We start from the raw sequence: 12,260 nt of genomic DNA on the forward strand, positions 1-12,260 counted from the left end.
AGTCTAGGTTTGCTTCGTTGTAATTATTTAATCCAATGTCTTTAAGAAAAGGTTTGGTAAAAGTTCTAGTCGCTTAATTTCAGAGGATTTTCGACTACCAAGTAAGAAGCAGATGACCAATGTTTTAGCCGCTTCAGCATTGAAGTGGATGTTGTTGCCGATACTCTAGTTAAAAGTATTTGCCAGACACCCAAGGAGACAGCATTTGACGAAGTCGGAGAAGGTGTAAGTGGCAAGTGCCTAGGCATATTCCATTTCAAATAGACTTCTAAATTGAACAAATTTATTTAAGATAAGCAGGAGTTCGCAGGATCAAAATGGACAAATACTTTAAAATTTAATGTGAATGACGCTCCTCTCAAGAGATTTCCCTCAGCCGTTGATAAAGAAACATCCGGCACAGGAGAAGATAGTTTGGGAGTATCCTGCGATCTACAAGAAAGCACTAAGTTCTTTTTTGATGAATATAGAACAGTTTTAAGAGTAGACATTCTTATTTCGTGGCCTATGGTTAAGCGCAGCAGGACGATTCCCAGATGAATACGTATATCAAACTGGCGTAGTCAGAGAAGTATTTGGAGCTGTCGAAAGATATTACTATCAACTCGTGGTTATTTTTAGCCAACATCCTGGTACTTGTAAATAAATAAATACATAGCGCCACAAATATTCTGAGAATGAAAGTGGTTCAGGCAAATAATAATTACCTAATCTGCAGGCAATTAAAATCTCTTGTACTTTACACAAACTTATATTAATCTTAATCATTTCGTTGAATAGATGCATATTACCTCCTAGAAAGAAGAAAATTTTGCACAGGCACTGCCCTTCAGGATGTGCACACACCGAGTTCGACAGCTTCATTTCCATCCCTGCTTTTCCCAATGTCTAATTTTCACATCTAATTAGCAGCTCGTTACTTCCGACTACCTCAGGAGTCATCCATTATACTATAAACTCTTATATATTATTGGATACGTATTAAATTATCAAGCAATGGTACTATTTCGAGAACTCAAGAAAATTAAACCGTATGCCTCATTAGTCAACTATTGTTAACTTTTACAGTTTTATTTCAGAATTCTGTAAACTATTTCATGTAAAACTATTAAAAATTTTATCAGAGGAAACCAATATTTATTATTCACTAGAGGAATCGAATACTACTTCAGGAGATAATAAAATATTTTTGTACCTTGTGACTTAATAAAATGCGTAGGAAGAACCTGCATATTATGTTAGCATGTGTTTAGGTATAAATGTGGTAACAATTTGCATATTCAGTTTATTTTTTTATATAGAAAACATATTTATATGTAAAAATGTAACATATTAATTGCAGCTACAAAAATATTAACATATTACGTTGGATGTTACACCAGATGGTAAACTTAATGATTGTTATTAAAGTAGCTTCAGGTTATAAATAGATTAATAGACTTAGCTGTCATTTTGTTCACAAGAACGGCATAAAAATAGAAAAGAATTATTCACAGCATTAAAAGGACGCAAAGTTGAAGGAGGTTAACATGAAACAGAATGTATTACAGGCCGGGGCAAGGTCGACCAGACTGGGAAAGTCACTTAACAAAATGCGAAGAATTATAAACATTTTTTTTTTTTTGCCTTATAAACGTTTCCCGAGGCACTATTCGCCTCTCTCTCATATTTTTTTCTCTTTATTTTTAAAATGTATTAATTTATTTTTTACGTATACATAGTATCTAAAAATAAACCATTTTATCTATTATGTTGATATTTAGCGGTGAAAGTTACGGCCATCTGCAAGAAAGTTTTCGGTACTTTACTTAGTAAAATTTATTCATTATTTCGGAGTATTTAATGTTAACTGATAAACGTTTTGGCCTTTTAACTAAATATTTATTCGCAAAAAAAAGTAAAAATTAAAAAGGCGTTCCTCCTCTTTTTCATATTCAGTTTGTTGGCTTCCACTCTAGAATGTCTACGCCTCAGTCTTTAGCATTAAGAACCCGTGATTTCCGCGTTGGAATCCAGTATTCCCTAATCACTTAGCTGATCCCTTCCCAGGGGAAATGTTTTCTTTCAAGATAAGAACTACGAGTACTTTGCGGCATCTGTATGTAAATAAATATTTGCTTTCTACGTGCTCTTGTCTATCTAGGAACATGCATATAAGCGAGCATCTTCCTCCATCTGATTGGTGCATTCTATGGAATTGCTACAAACGACATGAAACATTTGTGCCCAGATAGCTGTCCCCACAGAGAAACGATCGACCAACAATTATCTGTGCAATGACTTTGCTCAGTTTTTCGGAATACAAGTTGTTGCAAAAGGCTTGGAATACCTCGAACTTCCTAAGGGTTTTTGTATCTTATACTTTATAATGTTTAAATTTTCACCTAAGATAATAATAATAATATTTATTTACAAAACTTTACATATGTACACAAATTTGAAATGATACAGAAATTGAGGTTTCAAGCTTAGCGCCTATATACACCCATCAAATTATATTTAGTTCAGATTAAAGGAAACATATTTACATATTAAGGAAAAAATTTAAAAAAAACCTTAGCTTGATATACAGGTAGTTTTTACAAAATATGTTTTAAGCGTTTATATTTACATTTTTTATAACAAAGAGAGTTTATATTGTAATTAACAATGGCTACTATGTGAGGGTACGGACTATTGTAACAAGTGGAGACGAATTTTTCTAAGAGACAGTAAACAGTAGTGGAGATGCTAGGAACGTCAATTACTGCGTGCATGTAGTCTATGGGCGTCCATCTGGGAAAGGAACCAATCACCGAAGAAAGTTATTTTTGACGAACAATTTTTTATTATATTTTTTCGTTTCGAGTACCGTTAAGACTCTTCTGGAGCTTTGTTATGCATGCTTCTCCAGGCCTAAAGCAACTTCAGATAAAGTTGAACGACGTTACCCACAACGTGGAAATAAAATTAAATAATCTCCAATCTAAAAACAAGGTATAAGGTTTTCTTGAAACTACTAACTTTTACTAATTGTTAAGTTGACTATCGTTAGATCCTAATAATAATAAAAAACATTTGTAAGAATTCATCGTTAGAAAAACCAAAATATGACTGCAGAATATTTACAAGATAGTAAGCCAAAAATCTGAATTACAAAATCGAAGGTAATGCTGATTACAGTGATTTAGAAAGTGGAATATGAAAAGATTTTGCATAAGTTCTTTATAAAATGAATTTAGAATCATAATTTTTTTTTTTTTTTTTTTTTTTACAAAATTCCCAAGCACTTTTTGAACTAGATTACCTCTAAAGTAAAAATAAATTAAAAATCTGAGGAGAGAAAACTACTTAAAAGTGGTCTCGATTATAATAATTATAACTTAAACGTGAAATGAACTTGTTTAACCTCACAGACTCGCCCACTCAAATGATCGTCTGAAGGTGTGGGCACCAATATTATGTGCATATTTGGTATTTATCCAGTAAATTTTTAATTTAAATCCATAATTTTACAGACTTAAATCATTTAGTTGAACTATACCGTTGGCTGGCCTTGTTTCTAGACTTGGATCACTTCCTTCTAAAGTAAAACAGGAAATATTGCCTTATACGGTTGCAAATGGTCGGTATTTTAATTGACGGGGTCTAGGACATGATTGAAGAACTGAAAGGTTGTAGAGAAGAGTCCAGAGTTGCAAATTAATTTCTTTACCCTTGTAAATTGTTTTTTAGATGAACATAATATTTCGTAGCTGAATCAGTCATTCACTACACACTCCATCTTGTAGGCAAATATATACATAGAAAATTATTAGTAAATATTTAATTTACAGGACAATTATAATTTGTTTAAATAATTACAAATTGTCTGTCTTGTCTTCCTTTTTACTGTGTTTTCTAAGTACCAGGTAAAAGTATGGGTTCTGTTAATTGATCATCAAAGAAGCTGACCTAATACTTAGGTCAAAAGCTTGACAATTGATAAATGAAAAAATAGAGCTGCGAAATGGCAATAATTTCTTTTTCTTAAAAGAAAAGATCTCGAAGAAGAGCACTTCTGATTGGTGGTTACGCTTCTCTATAAAGTGCCATTTTGGTGTAACTTACGATCCTATCACTAGTATATTATTAAGAAAGGTTTAATGTGTTTCTGGAATTCTGAATTTGAAGATCATTTTTGAATAAAAAGTAAAACTTATGTTGGTGTATAAGACCCGACGATAGCCGAGCGGTTAGAGGTGAATCTCAAAGACCACAATTGGTAGTACCACAATACTAGGTTCGCTTCCCGGTCTAGGCCTTGAATAAGGCCTCAATAAGAAAAATTTATAGTAAAGTATGTTTGCAATTCGCCTCCGTCCATTAACAATTAATTTAACAGTTTGATGTATAGTCGCCTGAAAAAATAGTAGTGTCCGCCTAAAGTGGTGTCTTACAAGCATTATAATGGTAGCAATAATTAAGAATAGAAAAGCAAGAAGGGACCTATGCCCACGGCACGCAGCCACTAGAGGCTTATTGTGCCCTCTCCTTAAGATCTAGTAGACGAAACCTCCTCTTCTAAAGAGGTTGAAGACTTTCCCAGCTAGTTCTTTTTGCGCTACTATTTCTTTGGTCTCAAAGAGCTAAAGATTTCATAGCGCAACCACTCGATTGCAACGCCATCGAACAGCAGGTGACAGACCGTTTCCTCCTCTGCCATACACAATCTGCACAACAGTTCCGAGCTAATAAACCCCACCTTGTACAGATGCTTCCTGAACCTACCATGCCCCGTGAATAGGCCTGTAATCAGAGTGAGTCTCTTCGGTTCTTAGTTTACACGACAAGGGCATAATACTCTTGCTATGTTTAACATCACCCAGTTCTTTTCATGCTCTCTCCAAATCCAGTCTTTGAAAGCCGCACGAATTGCAGCACCCTTGGTTATCACCAGGACTGGTTCTAGGACAATGAAAGGAGTGTTAGCTCCGTTCCTGGCCAGTTGATCAGCTATTTCATTCCCATTAATCCCCACATAGCCGGGCGCTTATTCTAGCCGACCTTGATTGTGCCGAGCCAGCAGTTGCAGGGCCTTTTTGCATTCCCAAACCAGGGACGAGCTAGTTCTGAAGGAAGTAAAGGCCTTTAGTGCAGCTTGGCTATCCTAAAAGATGCAAATCTCCCTATTTCTGAGCTCCGTTCGCAGGTTTTTCTCAGCACAAGTTTTGCGCAATAATTAAATAAGTATTATAATTCGAAGTTTGAATGGAACGTGTAAGTTGGGACCTTGATAATTGCAGCATGAGAAAATCGTGTCAGATGTTCACATCAGATTTCTTACTTGAACGAAACATGTGGAGATCAACAATGTATTCAATACAATTTATTTAACCAGGACAAGAAAGTGATAAAGGAAAGGAAGTAGACATTTAGATTTCGTCCTTGAGGAGAGGTCCATTGAAGGAAGAAAAAGGTTAAATCTTTAAAACATGGACTTTCCAATGGAGAACTGGTGACTGGCAATGCCCGTCCCATCGCACTCCTTCAATAATTATTCCCGGAACATTTATTTACCGGTGAATCAGGGCCTTTCTGTAGTATTAACCGTCTACACCAATACTTACAGCCTGAGGGCTAACTCTACCTTTTAAGTATTTTCGAAAGTTCTTTTTTTTTAAAGTTTGATGCAATCTGCAAGCAGTGTATGTGACTGGACACCGAAGAGGAACATTCTATGTGATATATCTGTTTTACATATCCTTTTTTGGTGTGTTTCCGATTGTGTTCGTTCACTTTCTACTTCTTTCTTCCTTTTTCTTGAAGTGTGTGAATGTTTTTTTGTTTTTTTTTTGCAAATGTTTGGGAATTTTAAGAGATGCTTTATCTCTGCGCAGCTTCTAAAGTAATTTTCATTGAAACGTTTTATTACTTGGTTTTCTTTTTGTTACACCGTTTAAGCAAAATACTTTCATTTTTTCTTTTTGTTATTTTTTAACATTGGTAAGGTAGATCACTTATGTTTTTACTGCTGCGGTATATTGGGGGAAAATTACAGTATTAGACTATTAAGGCGTAATTATTTGTGAGGTTTACTAAGTCCAACGGAGACTGTTGTCAGAATTAAAAGTGCATGTGTTGGGCGAAATCTTTTCAGAGTTCGATGCGATCCTTCACCATAAGTTTTTTTTAAAAGGATTTATTTTCTTTATCAATATTTGATTTTATAAAAAATTAATAAATAATGAATAATGTATGAACACAAACATGGCTTTCACTGATGTCTTACCTCATTTTGAATTAAAAAAACTTCTTTAAAACAAAAAACTTTTTGAGAAAAAGAAAGAAAGACAAAAAAAGAAGTAAATCTACGCTGCAATTGGCCCCTGGGTTTCGCCAACTCTATTCCAACAAACAATATTACGCTTTTAAAAACATTTTTGCCAATTTGTCAGAAATTAACTTCAAACTGGCTACAAAATTAATAAGCAAATTAATTTGGGGCAGAAATTATATTTTACTTTGCATGATCAGTGAACAAAGCGAAATATCTGTGACCTGTGACGTACTATAATATTTTTTGTATTCATTTTAATCAGCATTAGGCCAGTAAAGGATGTCGTTTAGTTTTGACATGTTTTATTGCGTCCTTGATGCTAAGTTTTTGGTGCTTATTGTATGTTATTTTTTCTAGAATAGAATTTAAGATAAGTATCAGTTTCTCGAAAAAAAAAAATTTGCGTCCTTGATATGATTTTTACCAGTTGTCAATAAATTTTTAGTATAATTACATGGCAAAATTCACCTTATTCTATAACTTTCTTGGTTTATGTTTCAGGCTTCAGGACGTATGGAATATCCCAGAAAACCATCAGACATGATTTCAGCTGAATGTTGGTGAGTCTAGAAGTTTTATTTCTTGTTTCTATGATTAATTAAAGTGTCTATACTACAATAAGTTAGTGCAAAAACTTTAATATCTACAAATTTGTTATCAAAGAGAATCGCTAAGTAATCATAAAAACTGTCTGTTTATTGGCTTAATTTTAGACCACAACATACGTATTATGTATAAATTGCACCAATTAGCTTTTTTAACAAAAATGAAGACTCATACATAATAAACACTATCCATCTAAAAAATTAAAATAAAAACTAAAATAGCTATTTAATATTTTGGCCTTAGATTAGTTAATGATGAAGAGGTTTTCTGTCAGCAATAGCTAAAAAAATTGGGGACCTATCTCTTCGTTTTCGGGCATAATTGGTGGGCTTAATCAGATTCTTCTTCAGGGATGGAAAGGTTCACTAACTAGTGCCTTTTCACCAGCTTATTGTTTCTTTTAATGAATTAAACAATATATTTTTAAATGTGTTTCGTATACATGTTAAGCTTACCATTCAACAAAACAATTACAACGATTTTGTTCTATGTTTTAGAAAGTTATTAGAAGTACAAAATTCCTTTTTAACTCATCTGATAACATTTATCCCACTGAGAGAATTTGTTACGTTAATAAAATCAAATTTTTGTTTGCAACTCTTTTTTCCCGTTTAATTCTCCCACATTAACTTAATTACACTGTTTGAAAACAATTAGTAGAATAATTACAGTTAAACCTTCACTATAAAGGAAATGGTTTGTGATATTTTGTTTGTTAATTTGATTTGATTGTTAATTTATTAATTAGAAGTAGTTTTGTTTGAATGAAAATGTTAAGTTTGCATTGTTTGCTATTTTTTTTTTGAAAGCCGCATAAACATCAAAGGCCATTAACTTCTGGTATCATTTTCAGTACACTGCCGGCCTTCGTATAGTGTTCTTTCGTCACAGACAATGCTTTGTTATTTTTATTATTCCGAGGGCTCAATTAAATTATTAAAAACTTCTCGCACTTTGTTAATTAGCGATCAAATGGTGTAGAAGTTATTTTGGGCCAACTATTTATTTTAGCTTTCATCGCCTTCACTTTAGGCTTCATCTTGTTTTTTCCTTTTGTGGTTTGGTTCCAGATAATATCTTAAGAGATTTATTGTCCACTTAATTTAGAATAAAAATATTTAGTGCAAAGTTTAATTATTAATAAGTTGGTACCGATATTACTGTTCATTATTTTTGGTGACTGAATCATAGTTTCGCTCTGCGGCAGTGTCAGCAAAAAATGCGCAGCTGCAATGTTGCATATTGTAGAATGACTCCTGTGTGTTTGAGCCTCCTCGCGTTTGCAGACGATATTGTCGTGTTTGCAAATAATGATATCAACTTACAATACAATATGAATATATTGCAGGAAGAATTCGGGAAAATTCACATGAAGATTAACATCCATAAATCTAAAACTATGGAGATTAGCCGTCGCAGAGATGGACCGCTAAATGTTAACCGCTAAATGTTAACATTAGGAATGTTATGTTGGAGCAAATCGCTGATTTTAAATATTTGGGAGTAAATATCAATGAACAAGGCCGAATCCACGGAGAAATTAACGGAAGAGTGGCTTCGGCAGGTAGAATGTTCAATGACCTTAAGAAAGGATTTATTAAGAAAAGGGAAGTAACGAAGGGCACGAAAATAACGGTTTTTAAAAATAATATTAAGTTTGGGCTCTAACTTCCAAACACAGCAGTCAGGTACAGGCAGCCTAAATGCGTTTCCTCCGAAAACTAGAGGGAAAGACGAGGAGAGATAGAATACGAAATTCTACTATAAGGTCTAATCTCGATGTCAAACCGGTGGAAGAGCTGCTGAGAGAACACAGACTAAGATGGTTTGGGCTTATGATAAGGATGGACACAAGCCGTATAGCAAGACTCTGTTATGAGGCTATGATGCGGGGTCAAAGAGGCAGGGGCAGACCACGCACAACATGGGGAAGGGATAGTGAGAGAGGATTTCAGAAAGAGGAACTTGGATTGGAGAAGAAATAGAGATTTGACTGAGAATAGGGATAGCTGGAAGGTTTTAGTGAAGGCACCTCGACACTGAAAGGTAAACGAGGTATGATTAAGAAGAAGAAGAAGAATCATAGTTTCAATAGGATGAAAAATTAATGCCAGTTTCAGTCATGAAAAACTTTATTATGCCGAGCTTTCGACCTAGGGACTAGGTCATCTTCAGGGCTATGGAACCGATATGTACTAATTATGCAAGAACGAAAGAACAATCTATAACAGTCATTGCTCGAGTGTTTTGCAGGGCTAAGGGTTACCTTGTCGGACAACTCCTTTGCGACCGCCTAGAATGCATTTCGCTCTCGAAATAAATCTTTATTATTATTTTATATGCTTTGTTAAAGACAGCGTAAGTGAATTTTGTTGCTAGGTGTTTTGAGTTATATAATGAAAACTATTGAATTGAATATAAACTCCGTGGGTAATGCATAATTCAAAGGATATTAAAAATGTACAGCATATGTAAAATAAAGTATGCGACTATGTAAATATTATAAGAGATTGTTGGTCAAGTGGATTACAGCTGGCTGGCTCTCCCACGCCTTAGAACGCAAGGCTGACTTCCGTGTTTGGATTTCTTTTAAGAACGTTTCATCCATTTGTGTATAAATCATAATAACTTGACGCATGTAAATACCCACCGTACAAACAGGTCCAGTAATAAACTTCATGTCCATCATCATTTGTTGTTCTGTAAGTAACCGTTTGATTAAACAAAGTAGACTTGTAATTAACTGAAAAAAAAAAAATCATTGCACTTTCAAGAGATTTGTGGATGATATTGAAGCCTTCTCTGCACGCTTTAGCCCTACCGCATTCTTCAGAGATGCTGGCTATGGAAACAAAATTATGGAAAGTTAGAGGCACTTCACTCTTCTTTCCAAAGTTGTGCGGTCTGAGGTTGATCTTGGTCTTCTCCAGAAAGATTGTTTATTCTTGCTTCAGTATTCCTTTAAGACTTTTCTAAGTTGGGGTGTTCTATTTATCCTACGATAAGTACCCCTAATTCTTGGGCACACTTTTTTCAGTGTCATAGACGTAAAAACGTTTTTTTCCCACTTCAACTGATGAGCCCCTTCTGGCCATTCGCTGGAAATCTCCCAATTAGATCCTAGAGGTGCTGCCGTTTATTGACGCTAAGCACAATGCTTCCTCCGTCAATCATGCAAGTATTCTGCTGCCGAAGCACGCCTTATCTATGGTAGGTAGGTTTGAAGGCAGATAGACCAGGTAGAACACGAGATATATCCCCCTTGAAAGCTTGATTTCACGAACGTGAACATTAGGCTGTTCTTTTATTGTCGTCTTTGAAGACAAAACAGGGAGTTCTATATATTATTTTAATCCTTGTACATGATATTTTTAATGATTTGAATGGATATTTAAATATGTGGTGGCCGTGTCTTTGATGATGTAAGGAATGGGTATTTCATTCTGGGAGATATAATCTGTAAATATTTGCAAAATAAATGCTAGAAGGAAAGGAAACTTAGCAAAAAATATTGAAACAACTGCGTTTAGATGAAGGGCCTACTTGCTAGTCGTAGGGGCTCGAAAAGAGAAGAAATGTGAAGAAAAAGGTTGGCAACCATTGATCTAATGCTTCATCTTAAATAATCTTAATTAATATCAATGATATTACACTTAAAATATTAATCACGACAGTTGGGAGCAACTTTGCGGTGCCCTCGAAGATCAGCTGGTAAAATACCCGCAGAATAACCAATTCAATCTTTGTGCGAAATTTCCATTTTTATATACGCCATTAACATTAAAATTCTGGACCTAACTTTGATTTGCTGATAAACTAAAGCCTTGTACAGTTTAGTTAAATAATTAAGTTCTTTTAAATTGGCCGCCTAACATCACCAGACAAAGGAAAAAAAAATCTTTTTATTGCTTTAATCTTCCTTAACTTATTCAGAATTTGTGCAGAATATTTATTACAAAAGTATAGTGTAATCATAGCGAAAAAGATCTCTTTAAAGGGAGCATCTAAATTAATTCTACTCACGGTGTGCTTCAGTAGCCGGACGTATTTTAATAACGTTGCGCATACAAATAAATTTTTCAATGTTAAAAATATTAAAAAAGAACCACTCATATCAATTTTTTTAAATTCAAAAATTAATTTTTTACATTAGCATTAATTTTAGAACTTAAGGATTACCTTACTTTTACAAATCTGAATATAGCGCCTTCTATCAGTTCCTTATAAAATATAAAACTACAATTTATTTAAAGTTAAAACTAATTCTAAGTGCCCAATAAAATCAATTTGTATCAAAAATGTTTGAAATAAAAGTTAAGCAAAGCCTTTTTTCTAGAGTAATTCAAATTGCTTTAGAAACCTATTCTAAAAACTTCGCTTGAAGTTTAAGAGTTCTAGCAGTTCTAGAATTAATCCGCTGAAGTGGCGTTTTGAAGACATCTTAACGTTGCAGCTCCCCCAGAATATTGTAAATCTTGTATCTAGCTGTAATGCTTCATGCTGTATATTGCACGGGCATATCTCATGCTACTCACCAAGATTGTTGCAATTATGAAATTATAACCACACGTTTGTCATTGAAGTCCTTGTAGGATTATTATTTTCATAAATTATAATCAAATTAGTAATTGCTGGTTTTGGTGTAATGCAATAAGTCAATTTACGTGAACCTTCAAGGCCTTGAATTCAATGAAATAGTAGCCATCAACTTTTATGAATGTAATCTGACATGACTGGACAATGGAGAATAAAAGGAATATAACTGTAAATATTATTTATTAGGCCGATAACTCCCTTCCGGTGCCGGTACCACTATCGCTAGCTACTTTCACAGACCGGCTAGTATTACCAACTGATAATTATTAAAAGATACTTCTTTTTTCTTTTTTTTTAATCACTCATTAGATAAAAAGAACTGGATTGAACACGTCTTATTCTTGTTACAATTCTGAAGGTACTATACTCTTTCATTTCCTTTAACATTTTAAAAACAGTAACAGTTTATTGCAGTGGTATTATTTCCGAGATAACTTGTTAAACTGTAAATTTTCGTTGAGGAGATCTTTTAGATTTTCGTTGAGGAGAACTTACGATTTGCATCAAATTTAGAATTCTGTTTAACTTTATGATTCCAATAGATTAAGAATTCCATACAGATGATGAGACTTACATTGCACTGATTTGACACTTACCGCTCATCTATGTTCCAGAACTGACCTAAAAAGTATTAAAACTGTCCGGTAGGACAGTTGTATAAGGGTTGATCGTCAAAAACTGCATCCTATTAGATGGTTGAAATGAACATTTATAGATCAAAGTGAATGTAACCTATATAAAGACGTTTTAAGAAAAACAT

The 12,260-nt window shown here is 34.0% G+C and overlaps 1 protein-coding gene across 4 annotated transcripts in view; it reads left to right on the top strand.

The window, feature by feature from the left end:
• The window catches only part of ko (Stork-head domain-containing protein knockout), a 260,788-nt gene that overhangs the window by 187,176 nt on the left and 61,352 nt on the right, over positions 1–12,260 (top strand). For all 4 annotated transcript variants that reach the window (XM_074133530.1, XM_074133549.1, XM_074133540.1 and 1 more), the window contains one exon: positions 6,800–6,858. The gene's annotated coding sequence lies outside the window, so the exon portion shown is untranslated. The remainder of the gene's footprint in view (positions 1–6,799; positions 6,859–12,260) is intronic.

The sequence above is a fragment of the Rhodnius prolixus genome, unplaced genomic scaffold, assembly GCF_049639745.1.
Source record: "Rhodnius prolixus isolate KJV_2025 unplaced genomic scaffold, Rpr scaffold_1, whole genome shotgun sequence".
Taxonomy (NCBI): Eukaryota; Metazoa; Arthropoda; class Insecta; order Hemiptera; family Reduviidae; genus Rhodnius; species Rhodnius prolixus.